The sequence below is a fragment of the Pituophis catenifer genome, unplaced genomic scaffold, assembly GCF_029215685.1.
Source record: "Pituophis catenifer annectens isolate HBS135680 unplaced genomic scaffold, rPitCat1.0.hap2 SCAF_3, whole genome shotgun sequence".
NCBI lineage: Eukaryota > Metazoa > Chordata > Lepidosauria > Squamata > Colubridae > Pituophis > Pituophis catenifer.
This window is the reverse complement of record NW_027256883.1, coordinates 180,369,777-180,390,448: the sequence shown is the minus strand read 5'-3', so window position 1 is coordinate 180,390,448 and position 20,672 is coordinate 180,369,777.

The following is a 20,672-nucleotide window of genomic DNA, read 5'->3' as shown; positions in this document are numbered from 1 at the left end:
GAGGGTCGGGCAGCTGCGAGCTGTGGATTTAGTAACTCCCCGCAGGAGTAGCTGCTGGATACTTGAGGGCAGTTTTCTAAGCATGGAAGTATCTATTCTTCAATCCGTTTGGAGGAAATTTTGGGAATTAAACGGGAAGGAATGGAGCCTCCCCCCCCCTCTGAAAATTCAGCCTCTGCTCTGAAATTCTTAGGCTTGATGGATCTTCAGAAGTTTCTCACAAAAGTTCATGAAAGAAATAAAATGGTGAAGGCAATCACTACCCAGCCCTGGTGGAGGGATCCAGGGCCATGGAAATTCTTGGAGAAAGTTTGGGCCAGTCAGGCTTATTGCTGGGTGGAAAACTGGAAGAGTTTTAAATGTTACATAAGCTGCTTGACCTTCTGGAACAATGCTGAAGTATAACTCTAAGAAATAAAATAAATATCTACCTACAAGCTGTCTTCAGCCATAGCTTTAGTTACAACAACACCATTTTCTTTCCTCAGAGCCAGCAGGGCACAAATGGTGTATTTGAAGCCACAGCAAATATTTTAGTCTTGAATGAGCTTTTATTTATTTACTAACTTTGTTCATATATTGCCACTCTTTTAGGAATAACAAATACCAAAAATGAAGGTAGCCAAGATAATGTACGTTGTGAGATAACTTGAAATATAAGGAACTTCATAGTTCTCTAAAAGAAATTACCAAGTCCAATGGGATAGTTAAATAAGGTTTTCAGACATTGGTTGCCTTTGTTATATTTAATAGTAGAGCAACCTACTGTATGCATTGTAATCAAAGTTCTGTGAGATGAAATACTTTAAACAGGAACCATTTCTAAAAAAGAGGGAAAATGTAATAAATAAATAACACAGGAAATATAGGCAGAGCATTTAAAATTAAGCTGAGTATACACAACTAAGCTGAGTATACACAACTATAAAAATAGCTATTGGTTTTCCAACAGCCAAGAGATTTAAGTATCTTGCATAGGAGGAAAAGAGCTTTGATTTTTTTAAAAAACAATTGGAATTTATACTTTGAGAAAATAGGAAACTCAGTAATTTTTTTCATTCCTTCATAGCAACCTGTGGAAGAGCCCCTCATTCAACTCAGATTGTATTTGAAAAGACCTGATTCACATTTCTGTAGGCTCCCTTATATTTTATCTATTGTACTTTCCTCAGTCCAAGAAGTAATACAAAAATGTGCTGCCCACAAGGCCAATAACTGATGTTGTCTTTGCAGATGTGATACTGGACAATTTAAGCAAACTTGAATTCCTCTAGTGTCACCTGCTGGCAAGGAAATATTTAATAGACAAGAAGATCTTTTATCAAAATATGGTCCTGAGCTGCCATTGTTCTGTTTTATAGGGCAACATTCATTGAATAAAGCATCCGTGGGATGCGTGGAAACCTTAGCCTACTCTGCAGTTCAGGTCCTGTAGATTTGTGGGTGAGCACAATCTAGTAAGGCTGTGTTTAGAGCTATCATATCTCTTGCCTTACTAGATTGTGCTCACAAGGTAAATATGAATCTGAACTAGAGTCAGCATGAGAAAAGGAAAATAACTTTTTTAAAAAGCACCAGTAGGTTGGCATGCTCCATTTCCCTTCTGTTAGGTAATGTTATCTTTTGGGGCTTGAGTCATGCCTCCTCTGCCACAGCAACTGCCTTGTGGAATACTGTTCCCCTGGAGATCCAGATTCCACTGAACCAGTGGTGGGTTTCTATAGAACCAGTAATAAAATTGACGGCAGGCTCCACCCACTGACCCCGATATCATCAAAACGCTTCTGCACATGCTCAGAAGAGCACGTGTGCAGCCCCGCTGCAAAACAGTAGTAAAGGTAAGTAGAACCCACCCCTGCCCTGAAACTGTTGGCCTTTCATAAGGCATTAGAGACCTGGAGGATCTCTCAGACATTTGGGCCCTGTTGGTTGGTTTATCTGGTTCTTTTCTTCATTAACTGGAAATGGAATGGTTTTTAGACTTTAGATGGGCATTATATTATTGTTTTGGATGTTTATTTGTCTTGTTTTTTTTAAAGTTTAATCCTCCATGGTCATTAGAGTCGTTGTCGTGAGATGGATGGTGATAAAAACTGTTTATATAAATAAAAAATTATGGGGCATCTTTCTCTCATGGTTAGAGAGAGGTGAAGATGAACCCAGTGAATGGCTCAAAAATCAGCCACAGCAACCTTTTTCTTTCTTTTTGGAATCAAAATGTCTTACACTTAATGAAGAGTTCCAAAAAACAGCCTCCAATCTCATCAGTTGATATTTTATTTTTATTTTATATCCAATTTATATACCGCCCTTTTCCCTGAGGACTCAGGGCGGTGTACAGCCGAATAAAAACATAAATTACAAACATTAAAATAGTATTAAAAGAATATATATAAATTTGGCCCCGTAATTTAAGAACAATAATAAACCCATTTAAAACATTTAAAAAATTAAGAAAAAAGTTAAGCCAGCCCAGCTTGCTGGAAAAAGAGGGTTTTAAGGGCACGGCGGAAGGCACCGAGGTCTTGGATTCTCCTAATCTCTGGGGGCAGTTGGTTCCAGAGGGTGGGTGCCCCCACAGAGAAGGCCCTCCCCCTGGGGGTCACCAGCCTACATTGTTTGGCTGATGGCACCCCGAGGAGGCCCTCTCTGTGGAGCGCACAGGTCGATGGGAGGCCGTCGGTAGCAGTAGGCGGTCTTGAAGATATCTAGGTCCTATGCCATGGAGCGCTTTAAAAGTGATAACCAACACCTTGAAGCGCACCCGGAAGACCACTGGGAGCCAGTGCAGCTCACGCAGGAGAGGTGTTATATGGGAGCACCAAGCAGCTCCCATAACTACCTGTGCGGCCGCATTCTGGACCAGTTGGAGCCTCCGGGTGCCCCTCAAGGGGAGCCCCATGTAGAGAGTGTTGCAGTAGTCCAGGTGAGAGGTGACGAGGACATGAGTGACTGTGCGCAGGGCATCCCGATCAAGAAAGGGCCGCAACTGGCGTATCAGGCAGACCTGACAAAAAGTCCCCCTGGCCACAGCCATCAGATGTTCCTCCAAGGACAGCTGCGTATCCAGAAGGACACCCAGATTGTGGGCCCTCTCCGAGGGGGCCAAAGACTCGCCCCCAATAGTCAGAGATGGAGTCATCTGACTATATCGGGATGCCGGGAACCACAGCCACTCAGTCTTGGAAGGGTTGAGTTTGAGCCGGTTTCTCCCCATCCAGATATGGATATTAAACATCAAAAGTTCAACCTTCACTTCTATGATGGGGTAAATCTAATTGGATTTATGTTGCTAAATTTTTGCTTTTTTTGAAAAAAAAAAGATTAGTATCAAAGTTTACAACTGCCTCAAATGTAATTTGAATTTACAAGATTAATATGCGCAAATTATAGTCTTCATTCAATACCTGAAGTATTATGAGTCTTCCATCTCATATAACAATATTACAAAATCTAAATCCTACTATAAAGTGTGGGGTCTTATCTTTATTGGAACAAAGCATTTTGTATAGTTTAAACTTTTTTATTTTAGAAATCTTTTCCACATTTATTGTGTTCCTGCATCTCTGTCATGCACATCTCAATATGCATCACTTGTGGGTTATGTTGCTATGTTGTTTGCCCTCGTGGGTTATGTTGTTTGCCCACAGAGATTGGCTTGGTTCTCACAATAAGCCAATACATGTGGTTTGCTTTTTGTGACCTAGCATATTGTTTAAGCCTAATTATGTTGAGCTACAGCAGTATACGGAGTGAATCCAATTTTATTCTACAAATCATGGGTCAACTATGGCTAAGCTCAATGCATAAATCCAGACACTGAGAATATGCCTAAGAATGTACTGAATGAACACTCCTTGATGAGTACATACTGCAGTGGAAGATCACATGGGCAACCATTCTTTCATAAAAGCTTGTTAGCTATTGATAGTTAGGAATGTTATTTTATACATTTCTAGGCTAACAAGGCAGCATTTCCATGCCTGGAAAAATTCATTTAGAGAATGATGAGTCATTGGACAACAAACCAATCCGCTTTTCAATATGTGCATGCCACACAATTGTATATCCACCTCACTTTTGAACAATGACGGCAGCTGTGGGTGAGCCTTAGCAATATGAAGAATGTCTCATTCATGAGATTGTCACTTCAGCAAGACAGTGTATTCTGGTCTGTTCTAAGTAATTGGGAATGTACTTTATGTAGTTTCTTATTAACAATTTCATTCATTGAAAATCTGAACTGTTGGAGTAGGTTTAAGGCAACGAATTCAATGTGATTTTTTAAAAATCTGATCAGAATGGGAAACAGTTGTGGAAATCTTCACGTATTTATCAAGTTTTGGGGATCTTTGAGATTGTGACTATTTCTTAGCCCCATCTATCTCACAGGGTTGTTGTGAGGATAAAATAAGAGACTCCAGATAAGCCAACTTGGATTCCCAAAAGAAAGATGGGAAATAAAATTAGTATATTTTGAACCCTTAAAACAAAGACATTCATTATTTAGCGGTATTGGTTAAAATGGAATCTGATCTCTACTTAATTTTTTTTCTTTTATACTTCCAAAATCTGTTTTGGAGTATAACCTAGAAGATGTTAAGATACCAGACCAGAAACTAGGAGTCTATGAGTTCTAATTCTATTTTAGTCATGAAGCCAGCTGGGTGACTTTGGGCCAGTCACTCTTTCTCACTTCTAGAAAGAAGACCACGGCAAACCATTTCCAAAATGTTGCCAAGAAAATTGCATGGACCTGTCTATGCAGTTGGCAGGAGTCAATACTTACTTGAAGGCACACATGCACGCACGCATACGCACATACACACAGAGAGACAGACAGAGCGAGACAGACAGAGAGACACAGAGAGAAAACACTTGCCACAGAATTATGTTAATATAACAAACAAACAAAATTTGACAATGCATCCAACCAGTAACTGAATTCACAGATTCTACTAAACTACAAACTCTTGTTTATAAATTACAGAATTTGCTAAGCTAAAACCAAGCATATCTCATGGTTTAGGAGCAGAGTCTCCAACCTTGGCAACTTTAAGACTTGTGGACTCTCAAAATTGAAGTCCACAAGTCTTAAAGTTGCCAAGTTTGGAGACTTCTGGTTGAGGCTACTGTGTAAAACTTAAGAGTATTTTAGAAAAATCTGGTAATTTGTAATTGCGATGTAAGCTTTTTCCACTCTGATGATCTTTTAAATATAATTATATATTTTAATTATTTATAGTTATAAATATAATTATATTTATAAAATTACAAAATATTTTTATTATTTTATTTTTCATATTTTATTATAAAATTTATATAAAATATATAAAATTATAAAATATAATTTTGGACTATTGTATGATTCTTAGGAGTCCATGTCAGCAGTGGCAGTCTCAGGGCATCTTTCTTTTATCATCCTCCTTTTCTGGCTGCTCGGATGAGTTTGATTCTTCAAAATTCCTGTTTCTACTGTTTCTATTCCCACACCAATGTTTACCAAGTTAAATAATGCAGGCTGAATATCCATGACCTACTAAAGTTTTCCAGCAACATGAATATTTTTAAGTGAAGATTCTTATTCTGTGAAATTTTTGGATGTCTGCTCCTTCACCAAGAAATTATACACAATATATCTGAATTTGGAGGTGAGACTGTAGAAATCTTCTTTATGGAATAACTAACTAACTAACTAACTAACTAACTAACTAACTAACTAACTAACTAAATACACATCTACATATAAAGCTATATTGGTTTTAGGGAAGGGGTTAGAATAAAAATGCCTTTGGGATATTTCCAACATTTATTTATTAGTTCAATTTATATGCCGCCTTTCTCCGGAGACTCAGGGCAGCTTCAATCTGCTTCAATCTGCCTGTTCGTTCTAAATGAAAAAATCCAGTCTGGGCTTTCCATATGTAGATGTAATATGTGATAGGGGCCATATATTGGGTATTGCCAGTATCCATCCACCTGTTTGTCCTCACACAAGCTACCTCACTCCCCTGGTGTGAGGCAGCAGCTGAGAGCTCTAATAAGTGTCTGACGCATAGAAATGCTGCCAGGCAACTAAACTTTATTTTTGAGGAATTGGTCATGTGACTTGTGTAACAGGTCAAGTTCTGTCCTCTGTCTCAGAGGTACATACATTGACCAACAGAAGACATCACTTTCTGTTTTTAAAGTGGCAAATGCAAATCCTCCTATTTCTGTTCTCCGTTTCAGGATTCCAAGAACAAAAAGGAGACTTACATCTGAGGACAGTCAACAAGGCACTGATTTGAAGTATAGTGTGTTCCAGTGGTGAAATCCTCCGCGGGTTGCGCACCAAACATGTGCTGTGCGCATGCATGAACAGTGCGTGCCAAATGCACGCTGCACAGCTAAATGCATGCTGTGTGCGCATGCGCAGTGTGTGCCAAATACACACTGTGTGCACATGCATGTGCAGTCTGTGCCAAATGCATGCTGCATGCACACACGTGTGGTGCACACCAAACGCAAGCTGCATGCGTGCGCATGTGCAGTGTGCACCAAATGTGTGCTTCATGTGGAAAAAGGAGCCTTTTGAAGGTAAGTAGAATAATGAGGGGGGGGAACAGCTGTGCCACGCGATTTAGATTTGCTGGAAAGCAAGATTTCCTGCTTTCTAGAGAATATAAATCATGCGGCCCAGTTGATCATCGGAAATACTGGTTCAGATGAATTGGTAGCTTTTTTTAAACTATTGGTTCGCCCGAATCGGTGTGAACCGGTAGCATTTCACCCCTGGTGTGATCCCAGCTCCATAGAAATATCCTTTGCTTTTGATGTAATGGAACAGGCAGCAACATAATCACAGAATTGGGAAGAATCCCAATTCTCATCCACCATGTGCTAGGAATTCCTAGTCTTTGTTTTAATTCCTCACTTGTGAGGCACAACTTTAAGGGACATTGAAAGAAGATCTCTAATTACTTTCAAAAGATGTAGAAACAATGAGAAAGATGAAGGCTTTGGATAACTTTTGTGTTGGTGGGGAAATCTAGAGTAGATGTGTGCATGTGCATATAAATGATTGATTTGGTAGTTTTCAGATCACACATCATGTTGATGCACACTTTAGTTTTTTTCCCTAGCTAATTATGTTTGAGAATGTAGCCAAAGTATACATATTGATGATGTGCTGCATTTTCCTAGCTCTAAGTACCCGTGGCAATTAATAGTATGGCAGAATTGTTTCCCTGTTTTGTTAGGGGAATGATGGAAAATTGTCCCCTTTTAGCAGCCCGTGGAGTAAAGGAGGATTGCTTCAGCCAAATTTTCATTTTCAAAATACATATCCACTTTTGCTTCAGCTTAACATATCCAAATGTAGATACTCGCCTAGATCAAATTGTACTACATCAGTTGCATTGCAGACACAGTACTTGAGTTGCAAACATTAATTCCTTTGACCTGGTTGATGATATAATATTGTTTATTTATAGCAGCAGTTTTAATCATACTTGAACACAGTGGGTCCCACTTTTAATCAGTAAGCATGGATTTACTCTGTGTACAAGTGTTTTTGCAAGAACAAATTGTGATGCCAAATTTATCGGTAAATGCCGAATAATAGCAATATGTAAGAGCTTAAATGACAAATGACAAAGGAAAAATTAAATTAGGATCATGTATCTCTGAATGCAATACCATCTGAAACGCATTCCATAAACATTCAAACATGCTGCTGAGTGGATTGCAAAGCTGTAAACATTAAAGGCTAGGAATCCATCAGAAATGGGTTAAAAATAAAGCAGTGTAAATTATGATGACCTCAGACAGAGGTCATCATAATTTACAGAGTTTTATTTTGAATATTTATTTTCAATAATGTGCCCACATTTGGAATACTGCATAGTTCTAATAAAACTGTAGAACTACCCTGTAGTTCTAATCACGGCATTTGAAAATGAATAAAACAGAGCTGGAAAAAGTTCAAAATAAAGCAAACCAAATTATTAGGAATCTCAACTACTGCATATCCTTATGAGGAAAGGTTAGACTATTTGGAATGCCTTCCCTCAGAAAAAGGTGATTAAGGAGGACATGATCAAACTGTATAAAACAGTGGAAAAAATGGACAGCAGCACATTTTTCTTTGTCTCTCAGAATATTTACACAAAATATTCAAAAAAAGCTCAAAGGAAAATTAGGACAACAAGGAAAAAAAAAAGCTAAAACTCAACCCAACTGAACCTTTCTTCACACCATACATAACTTGCTGAATTCACCACCATAAATTATGCTTATGGCCATTAATTGGCACAGTTTTAAAAAGGGTTGGATAAATGATGGAGGAAAGGTCTATCAAAAACTATTAACTTGTAAAAAAAAAGTTACCTTCAAGTTGAGAGCAGCATGTCTCCAAATACCAGTAGCAGTGGAGCAACAGCAAGAGAGGAGTATGTCTCCATCACCAGCTTGTGAAAATCCCAGGACATCTGGTTGGTTCCTGTAAGAAACTAAAGGCTGACCAGATCCATCAGGATAAGGGCTAGGATTATGTTCTTATATTTTTAAATTGTCCTGAAATAAGAGAATGAAATCCAGTGATATTGCTGGTTGACAAGTAATAGCTCATATCACATGTAAAATAACTGTGCTCCAAAGCAATATTTTACCTCTTTCTTGAACTCATAATCTCATTTGGATCAAATAATATAAGAAACAAACTGTGAAACTCTTAAAAATAAGGATGGAGTGGGGAGGAAATTCCCAAGAACAGAAGTCTAAAACATGCAGATGAAAAAATGGGAAAATATGTGGTTGAAAGGATTGAAATTTATTGTGTTATAACTTTAAAAGAAAATTTGTATAAAAAGATGTAAGATTGATATATGTCACCACAAAAAAATGGTCTAAAATGTATAAAGGCACTTCATGTTGAAAATATGAACAAGAAGAAGGGATATTTTATCATACTTAGTCACACTTAGACATATAAAAAGCAAAAAAATTTGGATTCAAAAATATTCAAAGATTTTAAGGAATCAAAGGATTTTCAAGGATCAGTATATAACTGAGAACAGAAGTCTACTTCTTGGGATTACTGGATAGAGTTGGAAAAAAAATGGAACTTTGGTTTTTACATACAGTATTATAATCACAGTGAGATTATATTACATGAACAAAGATTGAATGGATACAATGGATGAATGGTTGGTGAAGCTTACTGAGATGGCCAAACTGACTTCTTTGATTAAAAAAAGACAATATGTTTATTCTGACCGAAAATGGATGATTTATAGTTTTTATTATTGAACAGGTTATATTATAGAAAGCTATGGTGTAAATTTATAATTGTACTTATAACTGCTGTAAAGAAGATCTGAAAGTACTTGTATTTTTATTTTTTATTTTTCTTTCTTTCTTACATTTTTAGCTTTTTTTGGTTCCTTTTTCTTTTTCTTCATTATTTTATTATTGTATTAGGTTTTACATTTGTTTTCAAAACTTAACTTGATATAAAAAAGAAATACTGTTAATTCATGCATTCATTCATTCATGCATACATATATACAGTACATACATACATAGGACAAGCACCAGAGTCTGGAAAAACTGCTTTTGAGGTAATGTAGGACAAAATGTCAATGATTTAGGTCCAAACTTGCATATATTTGGAACAGAAATTTTAAAGCCTCTCTGTGACATAACAGGCATATGAGACTACTGTTGATATATATGACTAATGAGGAAAGAGCCAAAGTTTCTTTGCTCCTAATTGCATTCTTTAATAACTTTTCTCTTCTAAGAGGACAATTCCTTACTAATGTATGCATAAAGTACCATTTGATCCATAGGATTTTCTACGGAAAGATTCTATGCAAACTTTATTGAATTAAAAGCACTTTTTCAGAGTATAAGATGCACTTCCCCACCCCCCCCAAAGTTGATGGAAATGTCTGTGCGTCTTATACAGTGAATATTGCTGAAGCCCCGCCACCCACTGGCCCTTACCCTTCGGCTGTTTTTAGCCTCTGCGCATCGTGTTTTTGGCCTCCACATGCCCTGTTTTTACACCCGTTCCAGGCTGCATGGATCACCACATCACATCGCTGCTGATCGCCACCTCCAGGCATTGCATTTTCGGCCCTCAGGTGTTGTGATTTTGGGCTCCGCATGCCCCATTTTAGACCCATTCCAGGCTGTGGGGATTGCCACAGCACATCGCTGCCGATCGCTGCCTCCGCATGTCATTTTTTCAGCCTCCGCCTGCCCCATTTTTGGCCTCCACATGATGCATTTTCGGCCGGTTCTAGGCGGAGGGGATCAGCAGCGGTGGCAAACCCCACCACCTGGAAGGAGCCGAAAATGGGACATGCAGAGGCCAAAATGCAACGCGTGGAGGCGGTGATAGGCTGTAGCAATCCTTGCAACCTGGAACAGCTGATTGGCGGTATTCTGGGAGGCCGATCCAACCGCCAATCATCTGTTCGTGCTGAATCAGGCTGCGATAATGTGCTGAAGCTGACCAGGTTGTTTGCTGTTTGCTGCAAGGATGCTAGCCAGATGAATACTGGATCCTGGTAAGCAGAGGCAGAATTTTTTTTTTTCCTCCCCAAAAACTAATGTGCGTCTTATACTCCAGAGCGTCTTATACTCTGAAAGATATGGTAATTATTGCTGTTGGTAGATATCCTTTGAATTTTTTGTTTTAGGTACTTTAAAAAATGTTGAATATGCATTAGTTTCAGCTGAACATATCGAAGGTGGGTGATACTAAAGGCACAGTATGGCTTATTATCCATTGTATTTTTATCACTTAGACAACGACGTTTAAGACAGGACTTCACCTCAAGTCTGTTGCCTAAAAATAAAAAGAACTGAAGAGAAAAATGGAGTATAAGAAGTTTGGTTCTTCAGACTACATATACCCAGACTGAGCAAAATCTTTGTGAAGTTCTTTATTAACAGTAGTTGGTTCAGCTCTTCAGAGCATTTCTTTTCCAGAGGGAATATAGGACAATTGCATATTAAGAGCTCTTGGCATATTGACTGATATATTGCCTTTCAGATTCTATTCACTAAGAGCCCTGCTAAAGGTGAGAGACTCTCACTGAAGTAGTTATTATAGAGTTTAAATGTTGTGGGACTCTGCCAAAGAATGTCCCTGCAAGCATGTCAGGGATGAATTCCACTTCACAGTCTATAAAGTCCTTTGAGATCCTGTTGGGTGACAACTGCAAGAATGCAAGGGATTCACATTATTATTTACTGTATATCATTGGAAGCCCAGCTTGAGGATTTGGATTCTAAACTTATTAAAGAGGAGGGGAAATAAATCTCCTTGCTATTTACTTTTAATTGTGACATCTTGGCCAGCCATGATGGATTTTACAAAGTAATCCTTGGGTTTCCAGGCAACTGATATACCTAATGAAGAAACACAAGGCTAAATTCTCATGGCAGTCTTTTGTTTAGATGTCAAACATTTAGTTTATTATTTCTTTCCAACATATTGATGCCAGTGCTGATGAGCACAGTAAAGTACCCCCCTTTTTAAAAAAGTACCCCCTTTAAAAAAAAACTTGTTTAGCTTATGTGTGGAAATGCAGAGTTAGTTCCCCTGTTTTCTCTGCTTTCTTCCCTTCTAGAAATGTCCTATGAGAACTAACATCTAGGCAGGAACTACTGGGGTACTCATATTTTCCATTGAGATGCTACAGAATTAATCCCCATTATAACATTTTAACATCTGACATGGACTGTCTGTGGTGTAACATTAACAAGTAGACCAAAAGACTAAAAATATTTTCTAATTTTTTAAAAATCTATGGGACAGAAAATAATGCAATGTAGAAAATGTGTATATAAACACGATACTATTGTTTCCAGCTGCTTTTATTTATATTTAAGTTTTGCTTGTATTTATTTGTATTTGCTTGTATTTGGATCCTGACATTGATACAAGCATGTTTGTTGCCAACTTTATTTTGGCATTTGTTACTTTCAGCAACTACATCTATAAAGCATAAGGCAATTTTGGGGGATTGTTACGATTGTTCTTGTTCATTGAGGTATAAATGAGTCACAGTCTGTACAGTTCCATCAGTCTCTCCCCTACCAGTAGGAAAACAAAGAGTTTGTTTTGCATTCTGATCCGTTTTCCTTTATGCAGAAGAGAACTTGCACAGTATGTGGTTTATGAGACTCCAGGTGAGCTACACAAATCGGCCTGGATCTGCAAAGCTAGAGAATGGAAGAAGAAAGCAATAACACAGAGACACCCCAGCTGATATCTGATCTCACATGCTCCAGAGTAAACTTAGCTTGGCTTTCTGGAAAGGACTTCATGGTGTGAGGCACAGAGTAATTTACTGTTTCAAATGCCAACAAATACTTAGGAATTATCAGCACTCATTAAGAGGTTCAAAGGAGAGTTTCAAGCTGATTGGCCAAGAAACTTCCCCTCCCAGCAAATTAAATCATTATTTCCTGGCAAATCTAAGCAGGAGGCTTATCTACCTTTTCATCACTGCCATTTGACTAGGGACTCTTGGGAGCAGAAGTAATGTCTTCTAATGGCTCTCAATTTTCCTAGCTTGAAAATGATCCCACAAATGGAAGGAACACAGAATTTCACAAACTCACTGGAAATGTAATAGGATTTGTCTAGGGGTTACAAGCTTTGGGCTACAAAAATCTGGATGACTAGTAGAGGGAAGCAGTGGGGTGTGGAAACTCAATCTACTGCCATCTAGTGCAGCCCAGATATGATAGTCCTGCTTTGTCTCCCATTGCTGAAATCCTATGTTGGAAGAAATATCCATCTGGTTCACTTCCAAGCTGGGGCTTCCAAGCTGGGAGAAAGGCATTGGAGACAAAATGGAGGCTGGAGGCTAATTGGAAAGAGGATCCATGTATTGATGAAGCAGAACCACCAAACACATGGTTCTGGGTAGCTGACCACATGGAGTTGAAAATGACGGGCCAACCTTCTCTTGGGCTTTCAAGTTGAGATTCTTGTTCTTGTGCAAGAACATGCATTCCATTGGCAGTTGTAGGGGTCATAGCCAGTTCTGTAGGTTGTCTGAGCCAAGCTTGGTTGAAGCTTGGTCTGCTGATGCAATGAAGGGGCTTGTTGGGCAATTCCTATTGTGGCTAAGGGCTATCCTACCTTTGCTCAGACCTAGCTGCAGGGAATTTGCTTACGAATAGAGCTACCTAGATCTCAACAAGCTCTTTATCTCTTAAATGCTGACATCTGCTGAGTGCCATCAATAAACATGCTTTTTGTCTCCAAGAGCATGTTTCTCAATTTCTCATTTAGGGAAATATAATATTCTGCCTTTTTAATATTTCTCAAAATATTTCTTTCTTCAAGGTGAGGGGTGGGTGCTAACTTTCTACATCTATAACAGCCATAACAGCTACAAGCATTCTAATTATATTTAATGCACAGATACTGTATCAATGAGATTCATATATTTCACTAAGCCATGGTTTGTTTTAACTGTTAATTGAAGAAGGTATAGTAGTTTAGTTCCTACATCATATTAAATCATACATCATGGCTTATAATGCACACTAAACCATACTGTGGTTTGTTTACTTTTGACTTTATTGTGATTTATTCTCCCGACATGACTCAATTATGATTGATTGCAATGTGAAAGTTCAGGAACTGTCTTAGGAAAACACTGAGAATTGTTGGGGTTTTTTGATTGATGAATAATTGTAGTTAATCCAAAACACAATCAGCTAATTCCTTGAAAAGCTTGGGCAGAATATAATGGATGTAATGGAAAATAGCCTAATCCAGTCAGGCTGCAGAGCCCACTCAAACCATTCCATTTTCTTTTATTTGCAAATATGATTTTTCAGCTCTGTCCTCCAGCAATTTGCATTTATGGTATGAAAATGCACCATATACTGGGATTCTAGAACTGGGCTGCAAAAATATGAGTGACCACTAGATGCCACAAAGACTTAGAAATGTTGTTCTGTGCAAAATTACACATCATGCATGAAACATTTTCAGATGCATATTTAAGTTCAGAATAATTGCAACATGGACTCCATTTATGTATTCAGAGATGTCAGCAGCAACAGTATAAAAAAAAGCAAGATGGAGACCATTACAGTGCAATAAAAGCTCCACCAATTCTTACGTGTGTCACATAATTTTTTTTTTTTATATGCCGCCCTTCTCCGGAGACTCAGGGCGGCTTACAATGTGTTAAGCAATAGCCTTCATACTTTTGTATATTTTATACAAAGTCACTTTATTGCTCCCACAAACCGGGTCCTCATTTTACCCACCTTAGAAAGGATGGAAGGCTGAGTCGACCTTGAGCCTGGTGACAATTGAACTCACAGTAATTGCAGGCAGCTGGATGTTAAATGTGTGATACACAAAGAAACCAGGCAAAGCTTCAATTGCTCCATCATGGACACCATCTTGACTTTTTTTACCACATCCTGCAGACACTCCTGTATATTCTTTATACACATATATTATATAATATTTAATATACATGTATACTTTTGTTCATCTTGCCAACATGTAGCTTCATTGTGTTACCCTGACATCATGTGGTGAAAAATATAATGCATCAAATAAATTCACTAAGATTGTGTTTTTACATTAATTAGTGCCCAGTTCTATCAGTATTTTGTTTGAGAAACAGTTATATTTAAATGAAACTTTAGATATCTAGTTTGATGTTACTCATTTACTAAGCAATATGGCATTGAAAATTATTATATTGGTGTAAGAAAAATATCAGAATCTGTATTAGGATAATTTTTTATTAAACTCTTAAGTCACAGAATTGTGAGCAAGTGTTTCATTCTTCAGAACAATTTAGAGGGAGGATATAAAGAAAATAAATGTATATTTCCAAAATCAGATCATGCAGAAAGAAATGGTTATGTAAGCAATGAAATGCATTTATTGCTATTTTGGTTTGGATTTGGGATTACAGATAATAGAATACAATTATTCAAATAATAATAATTATGCAGTTATGCAGCAATTATGCAGTTGATTGTGCAATATGTCAAAAGTTTGTTTTCATTTTAGATGTACTCAAACCTTTAACTGGCTTATTTCATAACTACTTTTCCTTGGAGGTTAATTGGCATTTTGGACTAATTCAATTATGAAAATCTAATTCTTTTTCTCTAAGCTTGGAACTACTCTAGATTTCTCTGTACTGTTGTGTTTTCAATGAAATATATACTAAATAGGTATTTGGGGTGCTGGCTTCTGTTCTGGGGAATTATAATCTACCAACATGCCTTAGATAATTTAAGTTATTGCAAACTGACTACCAGTTTCGGAACTTAAACTGATCTTGTTCTATGTTCTTTGTTCCTATTTCCTTGGGAAAGAGAACTGGAAGATGATTGCAGTATCAGTGAAAGCTACTCATTTACCCTGGGTTGTCTTGGTTGACCACGGCAGGTCCAGTTTTGGAGTGAATTGGCTACCACTTCCATAAAACATCATGAAAAATAGATCATAGTGTAATGTAAGTAACACTTAACGCTTTGGGATAAATTGCTTAGTCTTTAATGTTTCAAAATTTCTGCCTTTACATATGAGCATTTCATAATTTGATTCTATGCAAGACATTTGTTCTTTGCCATAGTGAGGTACTTTGCGTTATGGAGGTGAACGCACAATATTGTAGGATATACCTTGCAAGAAGTACATTCAGTTACATTCAGTAGGTTCTACACCCAGGTAAGTGGCTGCAGGATTACATTCCAATAAGATAAGGCTGGCTTGTTTTAGGAGTATGCATGAAATCAAAATATGAATCAAACACATTGTGACTTGGAAGTTCACTTGAACCATTGCAAGAATGCCACAGTTCAACTGAGCTACACCCTGGAATAGTTTGCTTTCGGATGGAATTATGTAATATCAAATTTTGACTCCTAGCAACTGCATAGATGTTCTCCAACCCATTCTTTCAAGCTGCCTAGTAGTGCAGCCATTCCCACAAGTTGTGTACAGAAAGGGGGCTCTTACCCCCTTACCCCCCTCTCCCCTCAGCCTTTTGATAAGATGTGCCCCAGCTGACTCACTTGCTGTTTTTCAACATTTCCTTTTATAGATGATACCTTGGTTGTTGTTGTGTGCTGTTGCCATTTGTGAATTCAAGCACAGCATATCTAAACAGCCTGCATGAGCAGGTGTGGGTTCTACTTACCTTTACTACCGGTTTGCAACAGGATTGTGACTGCATGCGAGCAAAGCAAGCGAGTGTGCCTTCTGTGCATGCGCAGATCGCTGATGATGACATCCAGAGCAGTGGGCGTGGCCTCCCGCCAGTTTTACTACCGGTTCTTGCGAACTGGTCTGAACTGGGGGCAATCCACCACTGTACATGAGCCTGCTGCATGTAAATCAGGGGTGAAATGCTCCTGGTTTGGACTGGTTCAGCTGAACTGGTAGCGATGGCAGCTGGTGGTTGGGAGAACGGTAGCGATGGCAGTGCGAGGCTGCGCCCACCCACCTGGTCGTTGTTACTTCCTGGTTTTAACCTGTTTTTTACCATCTGTGCATGCGCAGAAGGGTTTGCTCATGCACAGAGAGTCCACACATGCATGTGACGCATGCACGCAGCACGTGCACTTCAGAACCGGTTGGGAAGGTAAGTAGATTTCACCCCGACGTAATTCCAAGGTTGGTGGCAACGCATGGTTTACGGTTAAGAAAAAGGGGGGAAAGGAAGCTTCTAAGAAAATGCAGACATGAGAAGATGGGCCAGTTGTGCTTGATATTATGCTATATTCAAACTATGCTTGAATTAATGTTTGATAATCTTTCTCCCCCTCCCTATTTTTCCAGTGCCATCCTTTCCTCGCCTACCTTAGATACCATCACACATCCAGCTATCTTTCCCCCTTATCTTCCTAGGGCTTTCATTTTCCTATCACTCCCATTGCTATTCAGGTATTATTATTTATTTATTTATTATTTAAATTTTTATACCGCCCTTCTCCCAAAAGACTCAGGGTGGTGTACAGCCAACAATAAAACATACATATCCATAAAATTTAAAAACAGTTTAAAAACATATTAAATAATTTGGCCCCAATATTATTTAAAAAAATTAAAACAGCCATTAAAATTCATGTTTAAACCAGCCCAGCTTGTTGAAACAATAATGTCTTGAGGGCATGGTGAAAGGTGCGTAGGTCAGGGATCATACGTATCTCCGGGGGCAATTCATTCCAGAGGGCAGGTGCCCCCACAGAGAAGGCTCTCCCCCTGGGGGCCGCCAGTCAACATTGTTTGACCGACGGCGCCCTGAGAAGTCCCTCTCTGTGGGAGCGTATTGGCCGGTGGGACGCTATCGGTGGCAGAAGGCATCTCGTAAGTACCCTCAACTTACAGCAGTTAGTCCTCAACTTACAGCAGTTCATTTAGTGACCGTTCAAAATTACAATAGCACTGAAGAAAGTGACCTATGACCATTTTTCACACTTATGAGCATTGCAGCAGCCCCATAGTCATGTGATCAAAGTTCAGATGCTTGGCAACTGACTTATATTTACGATGGTTGCAGTGTCCTGAGATCACGTGATCACCTTTTGCGATCTTCTGACGAGCAAAGTCAATGAGGAAGCCAGATTCACATAACAACCGTGTTACTAACTTAACTACTACAGTGGTTCACTTAACAACTGTGGCAAGAAATGTCATAAAATGGAGCAAAAGTCACTTGACAAATGTCTCACTTAGCAACAGAAATGTTGGGGTCAAATTGTACTGTACTGAGTATTGTACTGTACTCTGTAACTAACACTCCTTTTTCCTCGTCCCACCCCAAAATATTTCTGCCTAAAATATACACCGTGGGTCTATGACCATGTAAAATACATAAGCTTTGTCTGGATATGAACCACTCAAATTATCTGTTCCATGCACTAAATTGCTCATGCATAGAATGTAGTATTGCACATCCGTACAACAGCAAGCACCTTTTGTTAAAGGGGATTATAGTAGAACATAGAACAATAAAGTTGGAAAGGATCTCAGAGATCTCTAGTCCAACCCTCTGCTTGAGCAGGGGACCCTATATTATTTCGGACAAATGGTTGTCTTTTTTAAAGCCTTCGGTGATGGAGCACCCACAATTTCTGAAGGCAAACAATTCCATTGGTTGATTGCTCTCACTGTTAGGAAATTTCTCCTTAGTTCTAGGTTGCTTCTCATCTTGGTTAGTTCCCAACCATTGTTTCTTGTCTTGTCTTTTGGTACTGTTGGAAGAAACATCCATTTAGTTCAGTTCCAAGCTGGGAGAAAGAAGCTGGAAACAACATAGAAGCTGATTGGAAAGTTGATTTATTGAACAGAACCAAAAAGACACAGTTCTGGGTCAGCTGAACAAATGGCTGAATGAGTGGATGGATCTTTATTGGTTTCTGTGACTTTGAAGTTTTAACTGTTCTTGGGTGGTGCAATGAAGGATCTTGTGTTCTGAAAGGGTGTTGGGCAATTCCTATTGTGGCTAATGGCTTTTGTCCTGTGTTGGATCTTGGGTGAGAGGCTGCTTTCTAATCGTATCATTCTGCCTTTGTTAGCTGTGCTGCAAGCAGTTTCAAAATATCCTGTCTCGAATGGATTTCTGCCTGCAGTATTTGCTTTGCTTATGAATAGAGCTATCTAGAGACTTGTCTTCCTCTTTCAATAAGCTCTTTATCTCTTAAATGCTGGCATCTGCTGTAGGCTATTAAGAAAGACTTAGGGGTTACATGTTTCTCCATTTCTCCTTTAGGGAAATATAATATTCTGCCTTTTTAATATTTCCCAAAATATTTCATTCTTCGGGGGGGGGGGGCTTCCCAAAGTACTTTGAAATAGTTTCACCCCCTCATCTTTGTAGGAGCCCCTCAAATACCAGAACAGTGTTATCATGTCCCCCCCCCCGTCCTTCTTTTCATTAGGCTAGACATACCCAATTCCTGCAAACGTTCTTCATATGTTTTAGCCTCCAGCCCCTAATCATTTTGTTGCTTTTCTCTGCACTTTTTCCAGGGTCACTAACATCTTTTTTGTATTGTGGTGACTAGAACTGGATGCAGTATTCCAAGTGTGGTCTTGCTAAGGCTTTGTAAAGCAGTATTAGAACTTCACATTATCTTGATTCTATCCCTCCATTAATGCAGCCTAGGATTGCATTGGCTTTTTTGGCTGCTGCTGCACACTATTGGCTCATATTTAAATGATTGTCCACTAGGAGTCCAAGATCTCTCTCACATTTACTGGCATTAAGCCAAGTGTCGCCTAGTCTATACCTATACAGTTGTTTTTTTGACTTAAGTGTAAAACCTTACTTTTATCTACATTGAATATCATTTTGTTAGATTGGGCCCAATGTTCAATCTGACAAGATCTTTTTGGATCTGGAGCTTGTTTTCTGGAGTGTTGGCCATTCCTGCCAGCTTAGTATCATCTGCAAATTTGATGAATTCTGTTGAGGACTAAACATTGAATACGAATTGTCAACCAGCTACATAATAATCTCAGCTACACATCCTTAGGAATCCACATTGAAATTTTCCTAACAGAGGGCTGTCTATCCTATGTCAATTAACAAATTGAAACCTTTTTTTCTAAAGTTCATTTAGTATCTGTCCTCCTTTTACTTAAAGGCACTATTTTGTGTCTTGCAGTCTGGGACAATGGAGAGTAACCTTTATCCTTCTGTGAATATAAGGTCCTGATAATCTATGGAAGAATAAATTACCTTCAGGTATTTTCAGAATAGTAACATATCTCCAGGTAAGTCACCTTAACAATTAATATTCCCAAATCATTTAATCTCCCTTTACAGGAATTCTTCCTAAGGTGTAAAACTTGAACTGGACATACCTGAGATGGTTCTGATAAACTGTTTTGCCCCAGCAATAAATATCCTTGTCCACCTGGACAGGCCAAACAAACTGCAAAATGATTGAATCCTAAGCAAACTAAAAAAGGTCTTGAAAGATAATCTATGCATGCCTGTGGTAAAAGAGCAACACAGTACTTGTGTTTTACAGGTCTGACTGGTACAAAACAAGGAAATAACTTCATGACCTTTGACCTCTGTTGGAGTAAACGAAGGCATAGGGGCTGTGGAAACACCAACGTATTGAATTACAAAATGTGCTTCCTTTGATTTGGAAACTACCTCTTTTGCCTTTTTTTTTGTAGAAACACTATTTTATTGACTCAGATGCAGTCTGAAAGCAACTTTTCCAAGAACTTTTTCACAGAGGCAGATATCCCCCTTCTTAACCTACTTTATTGGAATGCTATTTCCTAAATGAAGACTTTTGCATTGTCTATTCAATTTTAATAAATTATCCTCTAGTCCAATGCTTCTCAACCTTTACTTCACCACTGACCCCCTTTAAGTATCTTTTGTGGACCTTGGCCACAGACCACCAAGATTTAACTCAAGATTTAAATCATAACATTTCTTCAAGCTTTCGTGGACCAGGATTGAGAAAAACTGCTCTACCCTATTAAGACCAATCTGAGTTTTTGATTTATTTGGCTGATTCACTCAGATTACATAACCAGCCAATTTTATAAGCATTTTCCCACTTCTTCACCCAAGCCCTTTAATAAAAATGTTTCAAGTATAGGACTCAGGACTGAATATTGTGGCACGCCATTTAATACTTCATTC